We start from the raw sequence: 15,785 nt of genomic DNA, 5'->3' as shown, positions 1-15,785 counted from the left end.
TATGAGGTCATGCAGCAGCCAATGAAAATTTTTCTAACATACGATGCCGGCGACTTTTCTACTTCCTGACAATATCCAAGCAAGCTTTGGTCCTTGTTCACGCTTGTGCCTGTCTGAACGAAAGAGGTGTTCCTCGACTAGAATTAGTAGAATACCCATTTCTCTTAGACTGTAAGTATACGTTTATTTTATCAGTTGCTAGAATTCTGTTTACTCTGTTGTAAACTTCATGCTCTTTTTTTATTATTAGATTCTATGCCTAGATCTATATCTAGATCTAGATTAGGTTTAGATTGTAAATGTCTGAAATATTCGCTTGAAGGTGACTGACAGGAGATCCCCATTTTCGCGTGGAGTTAGAGACATCATGAGATCTCGAGCCGGTTCGGTTCATCTCTAATTAGTCTAATCAGTCATGATTAGTGTACAATCTGTACGGCAAGAAATGTTCATGAATGGCAGTTATTGCACTAAATTGTTAAGGGGAAGAGTTCATATCCGGGATTACTGAAATGAATTTCGTAGTAACGCCAACGGCAACGCACGACCCCCCCCCCCCCCCCCCCCACGCCTCACTGCCAATAGATAGACGGTGTAAAGTAGACTAGAATCTAGTATTTAATTTATTAAGCCTAGATTCTAGAGTAACGTAGGGTGGGGTGCGTGGTGCATCCTCCCTCATGGAACTGTCTCTTGATGTGTAGATCTGGGAGGAGTACAGCAGAGGGCCAGCAACCGTCACAAGGTCCACAGAGCAATCTACAAGAGATAAGGCCATAGGGTTAGGGTTATTTGTTTTTTGTTGGAAGTGGATATTTATACGGCAGGCCGTCGAAAAATTGCGAGAGTTCGGCGTCAACTTTCATTCTGCCTCTGGTCTGGGAAGGAACACCGCATGGCAAGCCCGCCTACAGACAACCTTCAGTAACACCCACCACACACACACCACCATCATGCACATGTACACACACTAACTAAACATGACCAGTGGGCAACTTTTGAACGTATGACGAGCTGAGCTGTGGATGGAGAGACAGTGTGAGTGAAAGAGCGGGTGAAAGGAAGAATGTGCGAGTATATCCACAGGCGACAGCAACTACAAGACGACGACACCGACCCCCCTGGCCTGGTCCACAGCTCACGAACGAAAGGAATGCAGCTCAGGCAGTGTTTTGCCTATATTATTGTCCATGGTTCGCAGGGTGCAAGGGATAGAGTGAGATTTTCTTTGTGTGTGCCTGGAGGGAGGGAGTGGGGTATGAAAGTCATGCGGACGGGGATGAGCCGCGGGAGAGAACAGGGGAATTAAATGAATGAGTGAAACTGAAAGAAACGAACGACTCATTCATGAGCCATGGAGTGAATGGATCCTGTGTTTCTATTTTTGTATACTTTGAACTGTTACTGAATAAAGGCTGAAATAAAGCCCGAAAAACAAACACACACACACACACACACACACACACACTCCTCACTCTCCACTTACAACCGCGCACATACACACACACACACACACACAGGAGCAAATTTTTGGGTCTATATCTATTTCAATTTTCAAGAGCTAGTCTAGAGATTTTAAGATGAGTGTAAAAACGTGAAAAAGACAGGTTTCACAACAGAAAGAAATCAAAATTAGAACAGCCCACAAACAACAACAAACATTAACAAATAAGGGGTGTGTCCACCTGTCCGAAGAAAATTTGCTGATTTAACCTTAAATGTGCGTAATTTTTTTTTTTAAAGTACAGGATATTACATGTAAATTATGGAATAACACACATTAAGGGGCTTGCCAGTGTCAGTACATTGGTCGAAGCAGTGACAAACGCAGATGCCAGTTCTATGTGTCGTTATCAATAACCCTCCGTAGATCTAGATCTAGATCTAGACAGCACACGAGTGAACACAACACATTACGTTTAAGAGCAGCACCCTTCATAGGCAACACGTCCTATCTGTAGCGAAAAACTGTTTGGAGTTGTAGCATTTCTTTATATATAAATATTTACTGTGGACATTTTTGGACTGCTTGAACCACATAGTAAACGAACAATCTTTGGTAGGCCTATACTATAATTATAGATCTTTATAATATCCGAAATTTGCGGGAAAGGATGAGATTTCAGAGTGTTCGGAGAAATAGTGCCTAGCTTTATTTTCTCGAACGTTCGGAGAAATAGTGCCTAGCTTTATTTTCCCGAACGTTCGGAGAAATAGTGCCGAGCTTTATTTTCCCGAACGTTCGGAGAAATAGTGCCGGCCTATTTATAATTAAGCCTATAATGACTATAATCTCTTTTCCATAAGTAACGCATTATTATGTTTAGTTAACAATGTTTATCCTTTGCTATCATTTTGTGCATTATGGACAATGATAAAATGTTTTGTATGATTGTAATGAGAGTGAGAGATGCACAATTTATTTTGTGCAAGCCAAATGGAGAGAAGACAGTTGTTTTTTTCCAACAGTAAGGTGCCCATTTGCGGATGGGATCGGGTCGGATCGGGTAGGTATGATCACCCGACTCGTCGCCTGGAAAACGAACACAATTCTTGCATTGATACACTTCAAGCAGAGCATGCCGTCGAAATATCAATTCCGATCTTTAGACTCAAGACGGCATACCGTATAGGTATCACTTCCGATGTTCAGACAGCATGCTGTGGAAATATCAACTACGATTTTCAGACGGAATGCCGTCGAAATATTTCTACCCTTTTTTGTTTTAGATCTAGTAGAGGTTTTATGACGCTCGCAATTGCATAAGGTCATATATGAGTGCCATGGGTTAAGTGTGGGTTAGGGTGTATGCCCCGCTTAAAATATCTCCTCTTTTGGGAAATACTAATACCGCAGTATTGTGGTCTTGGTCCTTTGTTGACAATTGGATACAGTAAAATCACGCTTCTGGGTGACGATACTGGCCAGATTTTCAATGCATACAGTGCCAAACTGCACATTAAAATAGCCAAAACAATTTTTAAAACCCTACCGGATCATGTAAATAAAAAAAGGGGGGGGCGGGGTGCAGGGGGGGGGGGGATGTCTCAACCCTGCTAAATTCGCAAAAATAATGGTTTGTGACGGTCTTTAGAGCCAAAATTGTTATAGTGCCGAAAAATTGTGTAAAATGGGTCTTTTGGTAAATTTTTACTTATGCACCCACACATAGATGCATTGATTTGAGGGCTAAACTGACATAATTTTCGCTGTAGAACACACATATATGGCCACTAAAACCCTTGCTAATCAATTGTTTTCAAGTAAATATAAATCCTAATTACCAAAACATCAAATGATTGTGAAATGCAGGGGGGCATGCCCCCCTGAAACCCCCCATCCGATCGGACAAGCATCTATAACTCAATAACTATTGATTTGCGGCAAAAATGAAAGCCTCGTGTTCAGCATGGAGAATACTACTAGAAAAGAAGTATATAAAGCATGAACATGCGACGGGTGTATTAAAAAAGGGTCTTTTCACCCTGGCAACTCAGTGAGCTATTTTACTCGACTTCAGGGACTGGGACCGCAACACTGCAGTATTACCCTCTTTTGTGTGCTGTTGGTCGGCAGGCCCTCTGCGGAACTCCTTCCGCAGATCTACATCTTCAGTCTCACTAGTCAAGGTCTAGTCCCTAATCACCACACTGAGACCAAGTACAGTGGAACCTGCCATGACCGCCACCTCCATAAGACGACCACCTGTACGAATGGCAACTTTCCATCCCCCCCCCCCTCGTTTTTACTACAGTCGAACCTGCCTAAACGGAAACCTGTCTTAACGGAATCTCCCCGCTCCCCCCTTGATATATTCCTCTTTAATTACCTGTATAAAACGGAAACCTGTCCAACGCGGAAACGGAAAGAAAAATCCGCTCCCTTCCGACCGTTTCACCTGTCTAAGACGAAAAATCCTTTGCCCGCTCTTCCCTGTTTTGAAACAATACCCGCAAGTTTGGTTCCGCCGGCTCAAAACTTAACGCCATGGCCATGCCGCTGGGTGAGGAAGGGGAGTAGGGGTGCAATTTGAGGGTAGATGTTTCCCCATCATGTGAGCCCAGAGGGATGCAGATGGTCAAGGTGGTGTGGGTGTGAAATCTCACGACTGCCCGTGAGAGTGCTCAAGTAGCGAGCCACTATAGAAACTTTCCTGGGTAGCCAGAAGTCAGAGGTGTGAAATTAGATTGACCAATGCCTGCCGCCCTGGTACGGCCAGCCGAGAAAAGAGTTCCTCGAATCGTTGTTACTTGATGGCAGTGAGGAGTGGCATTGGTTGACTGTGCTTGTTACACCGGTGGGTGGGGCTAAGGGTGGAAGCTAAGATGTTCAAACGTTTCTGTTTGTAATAGGTCAACCAGCGGTCCTATGAAAGGCAAGCACTGGTGGTAAATGGATAAGTAAGGCTGATGCATGTCATTATCAGACAGGATAACAATTGAGAAGTGTGAAGTTTTGACCACTGCTTGCCGATCGGACAAGCAATCCTTGATCCCACCGTCTGGGCCTTTCCCCCTTTCCATTACCTCCCCATTAATTCCCCTGTCTAAGACAGGATATGTCTAAGACGGAATTTTTTTCTGGCTCCCTTGCGATTCCGTCTTACGCAGGTTCAACTGTATAATTTCAGTGTGTAAAACGGCCACCTGTCCAACGCAGCCATGGCCACTATATTTTAACACACAACCCCTATCACACCAAACAATAACACCTATCTTAGATGGTCTCCTTAGATTAGTGGTTCCATTAGGTTTTGTCATAATAATGCATTGGCCCCGGGCATTGTGGACGAGCCGTCATAATCTAATCACCAGTCGTTGTTGTTAGGCAGTTCCTTCAACCGATCATGTTATGTTGGCCCCTCCACTGTTGACCAATAGATAACAAATTTTCAGCTGCTGACTAGGTAACGGTGTGATCCCTCATAACCCACAACTCATACACAAAGGTTAGTGAGACAGGTGGTCATTGTTAAACCCAGTCTGTTATTAACAAGGTAACAATGGAGGTCAATGTGAACTTGCGACAGAAACGTTGCTCGCTCTCCTGGTCGAGTGGTGGCAACCCATTTATTTGTTTTAACGTGGCAGTCGGTCTTACTCGTCTGACACATTTCGTTTTATGGTCACCCTTCCACAAAATGCAACAAAATGTGTCGCGACGTGGTGGAAACAGGCGCTTGTCAATTTTTGGGCTTGTGAAGTTATTGGTATCATCTTAAAGCTTGTTTAATTGTCTTGCTATTGATTGGTAAAAATCATGCCCATCTATCTTGAGTAAAAGTCAGGATATTTGAGGTTGAAGAAGGTGGGGATCGCCTGGTTTCAACGGCAAAATTTGCGAGAAAATGGCCGCCAAAGTTTGGTTATTTACATAGCTTGATAGTCCGTGGAAACGGAAAAGCATTTTTTGTACCTTTAATCAACATTTTTCAGTAAAATTCACCCAGAAGTGTGTTCTTAATTGGACAACAATGCTATTAAGCCAAAAACAAAAGTTCGGTAAAAATGACCAAACTGGCAGAAAAATGCCATTTCTTCAATTTCATAACTTGCCAGTTAGCCTGCTTAAAAAAAAAATTGAGTATGTATGCTGTAATTCATTGGGGATGGATAATTTTTTATTTGACTGCCGAAGGATTTAGCGTTTGATAATTATAGTTTGGAGTCATTCACATAATCTTCTAGTTATGGTGGAAAAAAGCTGTTTAATGAAAAGATATGTGACACAAATAGCACTTTCTGACTCTTTTTACACAGTCGTTTACGTTAAACAAAATATTTTGAAACCACTGGTGGTGTAATTTTATGACATATCTCAAATCAGAATGTTTACTGACATGACCAAGAAAAAGATTGCATTGAAAAAAATCTCAAACCATCTTGTACTGTTCCCCCTCAACACACATATATATTTCCTCCTCCTCATAATTGGTTCTCCATATTCTAGAGTTAACATACTTGCCAGAGTTCCTATTTAATTCCTTTGTGCACAAGTAGGGACAGTGATAATCATAATTTGACTTTTAACATTTTGTCTTTGGGTTTTGACATTCTCAGTCCCAGGATAAATGGGATATGAAGCGCATGCTTATTTCTACTTTTATGTATCTCTATGTTCTTGCTAAAAAACTGTCTTTAATTCTGTTGCATTATGAATACTGCGCCCCTGTTGCACAATTGAACCTAGAATGTTATAGTCGACAGTCTTTTTCAAGTGTCCAGTAAATCTTTCACTGACAAGTAGTTCAGACAAGACTGAAGTTGGAGCAAAACTTCTTCTTCTACTGATGATATTTAATAATGAAAGACTTATGTGAGTTGTACTGAAATGGTCTTGGCAATGAAGCTACTCAAATGAGGGAAGAGATTGATAGTTTTTATTGTTGTCATTTTTTGTTATTGGTGTCATTTTAGTTCTTTTCCCCCCTGCTAATGTTGTAATTACGGGAAACATGGAGGAAATGTGTGGAAAGGGACATGAGAGAGATGAAGCTCATTTGGAACGAGCTAGGAAGGGTGGCACAGGACAGAGATAAATGGAAGAAGTTTGTATGTGGCCTATACCCTGCCAGGGGTGAAAGGCCCTGATGATGATATGTTGTAATTCGTTTAAGTATTTTAATATTGTTGTCTGTTTGTGAAACAATTGATCAATGTTCGCAGCAGCTAGAGATAATGAATGGGTAACGTAATACAAGATTTGCTACTGCAAAAGGAACTGTTGTATGTATTCATGGCGATAATTTCACAATAAAGAGACTGAGATAAATGAGTGCCAGTACCATGGGTGTAAGGGAAGCTCTATGGGTAGAAGTCATGGATGTTCCTTATGCAAGAGAAGCTGATAGTTTGCTCAGGAAGAGGCAGTGGTAGGCTTGCAGAGGAGAATGTGATATTTAGAAGAAAACATCAAACTTGTCTTTCTAGACGTAATGAATGAGTTGTATAGATCTGTAATGAGCTGTTTTAACAGTACATTGTATTTGAATATAAAGTCGGAATACACGTCATTATATCACTGCCCATGAAAGGGTCATTATTTCACTGCCCATGAAAGGTTTGTCCTGTTAACGTTTTTCTAGAAGAACGTGAATTTCTTTGGGAAGAACTGGCATGGCTCAGTTTTTTTGTGGGGTTGTTTTTTTTGGGTAGTGTTTTACGTCGCTTGCAACTGCATAAGGTCATATGAGCGCGCGGGACACACTAAACATTTTCAGTTGGTAGGAAATTTTGAATTTTGCCCGGGTAGCGGCCGAAGCCTACTCTTATCGATTTTAGACCACCAGGGGATCACTTCCGGTAAAGTGCGCAACTTACACACGGGACCTCCGAGATTTTTCGTCTTTGTCCGAGAAGGCTAGGTGTAGATCTTTCCTACCAGAAGATCAGGGGTGTGGCTGAAAGACAACTTTAAAAGGAGCTATGGGGTAGCAGTAGAAAGGCTGCAGAAAGAGTCAGGAGCCCAGTGGAGGGGGCAATGGAGGTAAAGGGGTTGGGGGAAGAAAGTGGAGACGAAAGCAGACGGTAGATTATTGCAAGAGAGAAGGGAAGAAGGTGAAAGGAGACAATTTTAGAGAAGAAAATGTTCCCGTCACTACCCGGATTCGAACCCGGGACCTTTGAATGAGACAATGAGAGACGAACACCTTAACCTATAGGCCTCGAGAGCCCCCCTGGTTCAGTTTGAGAATCCTCACTGAAGAAAGCTTGAAATGCCCAATTTGTTTCAAATTGTTTGATTTTTCAAATTTGAACATGTTAATTTAGACGTTGGAGAATAGTGGCGTACAATATAATGGAAACAAAAATGTTTCCTTTCCCCTAAGGTGAACAAATGCGAGCTCAGATCATCCTTCTCCAGTTGCGTTTAGCTATCAGATAGACCTCAGGTACCTCAGGTGTCAAACTCAAAAGGGAACAACCATATCCAGCCTGTGAGAGCATTTGAGGCAGTTTATCCTGAGAATCTCCATTACATGTACCCAAAACTCTACCCAAAACATAAATTAAATAAATGAACTTGTTACCGAGAAGAGATGCCAAACAAACGGTTCTAACAGGTTTTCAGATGAACGAAAATAGACATGCCTTCATTTGTGATTATTTTAACTTTTGTATGTTTTAATTCCTATCTTTGTTTAAGGTTTGGCTTTCCACTGTTCAATGTTTGCGGACCCAGTTCGGCCTGCAACCATACGACGTGTAATTTGAGTATGGCCCCCTGTGTGATTGGGTTTGACACCTCTGAGATAGACCCATTGTACTCCAGCGGGAGTTGCAACCGCCCTGATAATGAAAGAAAGCAGATGCACTTGTCATGTGGGATGTCTCTACTAAAGCCGTTAAACCCGTTCAAAGATTGACCGAACAATTACCTGAACTTGGACAAGCAAGTTTGTCCTTTTTTCTAATCGCGACACTGCTCGTATTGAACACGCATTTTGAGAACTTTAGTGTAAAAAAAGCGTTCAGTATAAAATCAATTTTTAAAAACGCATTTTGCCACTTAAAAGTGTCATTAGTGAGCAGTTAAGTAGGCCATATTGTGTGTGTGTGTGTGTGTGTGTGTGTGTGTGTGTGTGTGTGTGTGTGTGTGTGTGAGAGAGAGAGAGAGAGAGAGAGAGAGAGAGAGAGAGAGAGAGAGAGTGAGAGAGAGAGAGAGAAGCGGGAAGTGCTGTGAGCACTCATATTTTCTGCTTAATATTAATTGTAGCATTTTATATAAATTTATGATCTTTTTTTCTGCTCGACAGAGTTTTGTAGCAATATGAATACATTTATGAACACTTTTAAAATCTAGCCTCAATTGATGTGCCAAAATATGATTTATGTCAAAACAAATTGATACAAACTGCCGTGCAAAGTATAGGAGGGGGGGGGGGGGATTTGAATCCCCGGTCAAAGAGATATGTGAGGATAAGCTGCGCCACGAGCTTTTTTGAGAGCTGTATAGTAGTACCATAATCATTTTGAATTGACGATGATTCAGCTTTGCTTTATCAATCGTGCGACAATCTATCAACATTGATTGACAGACGGCCGTCGTGACAAGCCTCGCTGACGCAGAGCACCGCCGGCTTGTGTAGCTGTAATAGTAATAGATGAAACCCCGCTTTTGCCTGTACCGTAAGAGCGTCCGTTGTTCTTGTGGTATAGAGACCCCGCTCTTTGTTTGATTATTGTGTGTTTAGCGAACTTAATGGGAGATTGTAGGACGTTACTGGAAGGTTCCTTTTTGGTCACCCTTGCGCTGTTTAGTTGTTTTTTTTGCCAGAGTATGTCGTGCTTTTTACCCCAGCACATTTGTACAGTGAGTTACGGCACTTCTCTTATGTCTGAACTGTGGTGCAGGTTGCAGTAAAACTCTAATTGTTTTTTTTTAAATACAGGCCTGCGGTTATTTTGTGTAAGTTATCTCTCTTACTCTTATAACTGGGACAGGACCTTTGTTGCGACATCCATGGTCCCCGGCTCGCTGGGTGTATTGACCCACAAGTCCTGGGGGGGGGGGGTTGGGTTGTGGTTATGCAAAGTAGACAGCCACGTGGCGGCCATTGACAGAGGGATCGTTTCCGGCAATATAATATAAATACGAGGGCATTTCGACGGCGGTGACATGTTGAATGGTGGCGTCCTTTGTTTGAGTGTCACTCTCAGATGTGAACTTTCATTCATGTTTGAAAATTTACATGAAAATGGCGTGAGATTTTTGCTGAGACGAGAGGGTCATTGAGTTGTCTCCAAGAACCACATAATAATATGTACGCGGGTGGTTGGCAGGGTGTGATCTGGTGTGCTTTGCTTCTTTCCTATAAAACATAAATAATATATCGCTTTATAGCCCCCCCCCTTTTTTTTGGGGGGGGGGGGGGTTTGTATGTTAGTCTCTAGTAACACCTCTAAACGTCGGCACTCATATTCTCTTATTTGTTTTAAGTGCCGTAGAACTCTTACAAAAACGTCAAAGCCATTTATATCATGTTATGTCCATGATATGACTCTTGTGTGAAGCAGTTATTGCTATAAGTGGTGGTAGTGCGTGAGCTTTTGACCCGCACTCCCGATTTGTTGGGTTCCTTCGAAGGCGCGCCTTGGTGGTTGCAGGGTCTCGATGATAGGTCCGACTTCTTCTCCTGTCTGCCTGCTATTTCCATGTCACACCTCTCTCCGAGGGTGGTTGGAGGGTGCCACTGGTGGGTCGTACTTCTTTTCTTTCCCCCTGTTGTTTTTGTCTGTCTTGCTTTCCCTCCGCGTTAGTGGGTGGTTGGTGCGTGCTCTGGTGTGGTTTGCTCCTTCTTTCCTAGCAAACACATATGGTCCTGATCTCTCCTCCTTCTTTTTTTAAATATTTGTTACTCTCTTGTAACACATCTAATCTTCGGCACTTATATGACTTTCTGTCCCCGTGATTTTATGCACCCCGCATAAGTTAGCAAAATTTGATCTTTTTTTGCATAATTTCTGATTATTTTCCTTTGTCATTCTTTGTTAAAATTAACAGAATCGCATAATTTCACAATTTTGGGCTCAGTTTGCATTATTTCAGAATTTTTCTTGCCTAAAACGACGGGGACAGGACTTTATAGTATGTTATAGTGTTGCAAGTGCCGTAAAACTAAATGTCCGTCATTGTGCCGATGTGCTTCTCTATTCAAACTAATGAACAAATAACCTTCCTCTCTTCAACCCACCCGCCCCACCCTGGCGCCTGGCTATGACACTGATCAATCATGTCTCTACATTCTACTCCTGACCATAACCAACCTGCCTCAGAGATGTGGAGTGGCATTTCTTTCATTCTAATACTTAGAGTGGAGAGAAAAGACCTTGTTTACGGATGTGTGGTTAGCTATTGGTAGCTCTGACTTTTGTAACTGTCTGTCTATCTGTCTGTCTGACGTTTCCCTGCACTGAATGGCGGTTATGGTGATAATACACTTCTCTTAACTTAAAAAAGTCACCCCCTGGAAACCCCCCCTGAAAAAAAACAACCAGAAACTAAACGAACAAACAAAAACGCTTTAAATACCGAACAACATAGCCCGTGCTGAGAAGAATTCGAAAAGGGCCGTTAAAAACTTGAATGAACACCGCGGGTGGTTGAAGGGAACCACTGATGGCCCCTGCTGGTTTACTAACCCTTTGTTGTTTCTGTATATTGGTCTCTTAGCACCAAAAGGCCGGTATTCTGCTCGCTTTGTACTCCTACTAAAGGAACTGAATCGACACGCTTCCATTGACAAGATAATATGTACGTGTATATGTGACTGGTGGTTGGGCGTTATAAAAGTGTATACCGTGAACTTTTATTATTATTGATATTACTAGTGCAAGTTTATTAAAAGCTACAGTAGGCCTATATAGAAGCAACAGAAATGTGGTTTCTTTGGAGACTACAAAAAGTATCGTGGAAGGAAAAGAAATCGAATGAGGCAGTGCTTGATGAAGCTCACGTGGGACGCTCACTGTTAAAAACAATCAGGGAACGACAAATGCAGTTTTTGAGACACCTGAATAGACACATGGGTCTTGAACTTTTTGCTCTCACCGGCAAAATTGAAGGCAAGCGAGGCAGGCAGGGGTAGGCCCAGAGCAACCTACTTGGAGAACCTGAACAAGTGGGTGACAGGGAAAGATCTCTCTCTCTCTCTCTCTCTCTCTCTCTCTCTCTCTCTCTCTCTCTATCTCTCTCTCACTCCCTCCTGTCTGTCTGTGTATACGTGCGTGTGCATGCACGCGCGCGCGCGTGTGTGTGTGCGTGTGTGTGTGTGTGCGTGTGTGTGTGTGTGTGTGTGTGCGTGTGCGCGCAAGTTGAGGACATCAACATAGACGCAGTGTGTGACCTTTCCAGGATCAATCTCCGTGGTGTCTGGTCCCTTCCTTCGTACATAACCAGAGTATTACAGAGTGGCGTTACCAAGACCACGGTAGTACAACGTACACCGCCGGTCGATGGACTCCGTTAGGCAGCCAATGTCTCTGTGACACGGGACGCCCGCGCCTGCCGTTTTGTCTCCCCCCCCCCCTCCCGTGTGGACTCAGCTCTGTCAGCGCTCGCGCACACGTGGCGACAACTGGCTGTACCTCGGGTGGGTGTGTGGCTGGGCGGGAGTAGAATCAACCTGCTCGTGCCAGGCTACACGCAACGTAGTATGATTTTCACCTTGCCTTTGCGAATGTTTGTTGTTGTTGCCCCCCCCCCCCCCCCCAGCTGACACAGTTTAAAATAATTTATGAGGTCGACTTCAGTCCTGCATGTCAGAGCCGACCCGGGCCGAGAGATGCTTCGTACACCGTCCCAGCAGTAAGATAGAGGTGCTGTATGAAAATAAGAAATTCTCCCTAATTTACATATTGTGTACGTCTTACTCCAATATTAACAGTGCATGCGGAAAATGGCCATGCTTGATATTTCCTCGAAATAATATCAGCGTTTTGGTCATTGCAGTGTCGTTAACCTCACGCATACAAAGTTACCCCCCCCCCCCACACACACACACACACCATAACGTCTGGCATGTACTATTATGTTATTAGTTGCGCTATCCTGACTGCATAGATTGACGTGTGATGTAGCGGCTTGTGACTCACAGATTTCGTGTAGTTAGTGCCTAGTGCTACAACTTGCGTCTGAGCTGAAGACAAAATGGGCACTTGATGGCGGTCTCGTGTCGTCGTCATGTTACTCGAGAGCACGCAGCACACGAGTTGAAAGCCGTTATTGGGTGGTGGGCGAGACGGTCAGAGTGTCGGTCAGAGAAAGTATAAGAACGTATAGGTGGTGGACTAACGTCAGGTGTGTGCCGTGGTGTGCTGGGCTATGTTTAGTCTTTTCTTTGATTCTTCTGTCCCGTTCGCGGGTGGCTGGCCGGTGCCCGGGTGTGGTTGGTTCCTTCTCTCCTATTAAACACCTTTAGTCCTTATATTATCTCCTCCTTTTTGGGTGTTTGTTCCTCTTTTGTAACACCTGTAATCTTCGGCTCTTATTTGACCTGATTGTGTTGCAAGTGCCGTAAAACGCTTACTAAAACAAACAAACGTGGCTGTTAGAGAGAGTGCTAACTGGTCTTGCCGGTTTTATGAACAACGAACTGACGGCCAGCGAACGTACCGGTGTATCTGTGGTGTCTTTGTTAGGATTTTCCTTGTTGCACGTTGAAGTAGAAGGTGCGAGCTGTAATTTCATGCGTGGGGAAGTTCTTTTTTTTTCTTTTTTGAAAATCGAATATCTCAGTCTTTCTGCTGGTACATGTGTACTGACGAGAGCCCCCGCCAGGGTTGGGGCATGCTTGCATGCTAGGCGAGCTTTGATGTAGATATCTAAATCTAGATGGTCAGAACAGCGTCTGAAAGTCTTACTTCTTTTGTTACGGACGCAATAGCTTTGATGCTCCTATACTGGATGAGAAGAAGGCAGAATTGCAGGCGCTACCGTACTGGGTACATAATATTTATCAACGACGTAAATAATGGCATATATGATATGTGTGTTTGGTATTAAACGTGTCATTTTTTACACTGATTAAAAATCTGTAGTCAACATTGAGATTTGAGAAAAAAATGGGTCTCTAAAATACCTCCCGACTGGAGATTTGTCGAATCACGGATCAAATCTGAGCGCTTCACTTAGTTGGTCCCGTTCCCGAACGACACGTTGGAATATTGTGGAAACGAATTGTACGTACTCTATGCGCTCTAGTTATTTTCAAAGTGAATACATGTGCATTCTCCCGATAAAATGAAGTTCCACAACGTGAAACGCTCGGATTGAGCTTTAAGTTTAATGCTTTATTTGCGTCATGCTCCAAATATGATATGCGCAAGGACTACTATACTCAGTATAGCGTCATGTTTCAAATATGATATTACTCTCTTATATAACTCCTCCAAAAATGTTTTCCCACCTCCCTGGGGGAGCGAAACATTTACAGTTAAGAAGCACACAAACAAGCACCAAAAAAAATAAAAATAAAAATAAAACAACCACAACAACAAACCCCCCCCCCCCGGAAAAAAATTATTTTGATGATAATGAATAGGGGCATCTCTGCCAGCAGCCCCAACGTTCATAAGCCTCTTAAAGGATCAGCATTGTGTCGAGAGAAGTGTAAGCTGTTTACTGCACCAAATTCCATTCAGCAATACGCGGTTCCCTGTCAACTTGAGGTTTTTGCACGGATTTTTATCTTGTCAGTTTTCATGCAACAGCTTGAGTTGGAGACATTGCTGACGCAGGAGTGGGTGGTTGGCGGGTGCTTCGGTGTTGTTTGCGTCTTCTTCCCTATCAAACATTTATCATATTTATCTCTTCTCCTTTTTGTGTTCGCCTCTGTCTTGTCATACCTCTAATTTTCGGCACTTATTGTGTTGCTAGTGCCGTAAAACCATTATTGAAAAAATCCTTCTTTTTTGTGTTTATTACTCTCTTACAACACCTCCAATCTTCGGCATTTTTATGACCCTATTGTGTTGCTAACGCCGTAAAAATCTTCAATTTAAAAAATCCTTTTTGTGTTTATTACTCTCTTGTAATTCTTCTAATCTTCGGCCTTTTTATAACCTTATTGTTTTGCAAATGCCATAAAAATCTTAATTTTGAACATTCTTCTTTTTATGTTTATTACTCTCTTGTATTACTTCTAATCTTCGGATTTTTTATGACCCTCTGATATTACAAGTGCCGCAATGCTCTTGTGTAAAAACAGAAAAAAATACGACCCCCCCCCCCCACACACACACACAGAACGGTATGATGTTGGGCAAGAGGGGACTGGACAACGGCTGTTGTCACTGGCGTTATTGCTGTCAATAAACTCACAGCAGTTGATTTGTTCTCGGGTTGCTATTTAATAATAATATTAATAATAATAATTATAATAATAATAATGATAAATAGCATTAGTATAGCGCACCCCAACAGACCATAGAACATTCCGAAACATTTTCAGCTTCCCGAGAAGCATACAGTGCAAGCAGCTGATTGAGCGCTCAAACACTAACAAACTGACAAGATCTTTCGCTGTCTATAGACGGGTACCCATTCCCACCTGGGTGAAGTGAGGAAAATTCGTGTAAAGTGTTCTTCCCAAGGACACAACGTTGGGCCCCTGACGGGATTCGAACCCACGACCTTACGGTTGCGAGTCCGAGAGCCTAACCACTAGGCCACCGACGCCCCAATTTACTTGCCAATTCTGTACTTTCCCGCTGGTGGGGGAAACTGCAATGTGTATGATGTGGTCGCTTTTAAGGACAAGCGGGGTAACCCTGATTTGGCGGGTTTCCAGAAATCTTTACCTACACCAAAAGTGGGTATAGTATAGGAGAAGTTTGGTTTCATTGGTGTATATATCTTTGGTTATAGAGAAATCTCTCCTTGTCTTTTAAAGGAACTGAACACGGGGCAAAAAGTTTACCTCCGATTTTCTCAAAACAGCATTTTTCGAGATAGCCCCCTTGTGCTTAAAAGAGACCATATACACGTAGTAGTATGGCGATTGCTTCACGCACCGCTTCATACAAATCTGTCGTTGCAATGGCTGGGCTGATATTGTCAGATATTTTTTTGGTAGTGCAGCACACGGGAACGAATGTATTAAAGAGCTGAGTTTGTACTAGAGATGGTCTATTTAGTCCTGGGAAGTTTTTAGTAGCTAAACAGGATATTAAGAAGTCAGGCGTCCTGCCTTTATATTTATATGTTGCATGGAGTCAGTTCAGATTTACACAGCCCAAAGAAAGACGTTTATTCCTTCCATTTATTTGTTAATTGTAATATCGGG

At 42.8% G+C, this 15,785-nt stretch overlaps 1 protein-coding gene across 1 annotated transcript in view; it reads left to right on the top strand.

Annotated features, from left to right (window-relative positions):
* Nucleotides 1–15,785, top strand: part of LOC101852899 (dTDP-glucose 4,6-dehydratase) — a 48,040-nt gene continuing 32,255 nt past the window's right edge. The window contains exon 1 of the mRNA XM_005091233.3: nt 1–171. The gene's annotated coding sequence lies outside the window, so the exon portion shown is untranslated. The remainder of the gene's footprint in view (nt 172–15,785) is intronic.

The sequence above is a fragment of the Aplysia californica genome, unplaced genomic scaffold, assembly GCF_000002075.1.
Source record: "Aplysia californica isolate F4 #8 unplaced genomic scaffold, AplCal3.0 scaffold00027, whole genome shotgun sequence".
Classification (NCBI taxonomy): Eukaryota; Metazoa; Mollusca; class Gastropoda; order Aplysiida; family Aplysiidae; genus Aplysia; species Aplysia californica.
The sequence above is the reverse complement of the archived record's forward strand: the minus strand, read 5'-3'. Positions and strand labels throughout refer to the sequence as shown.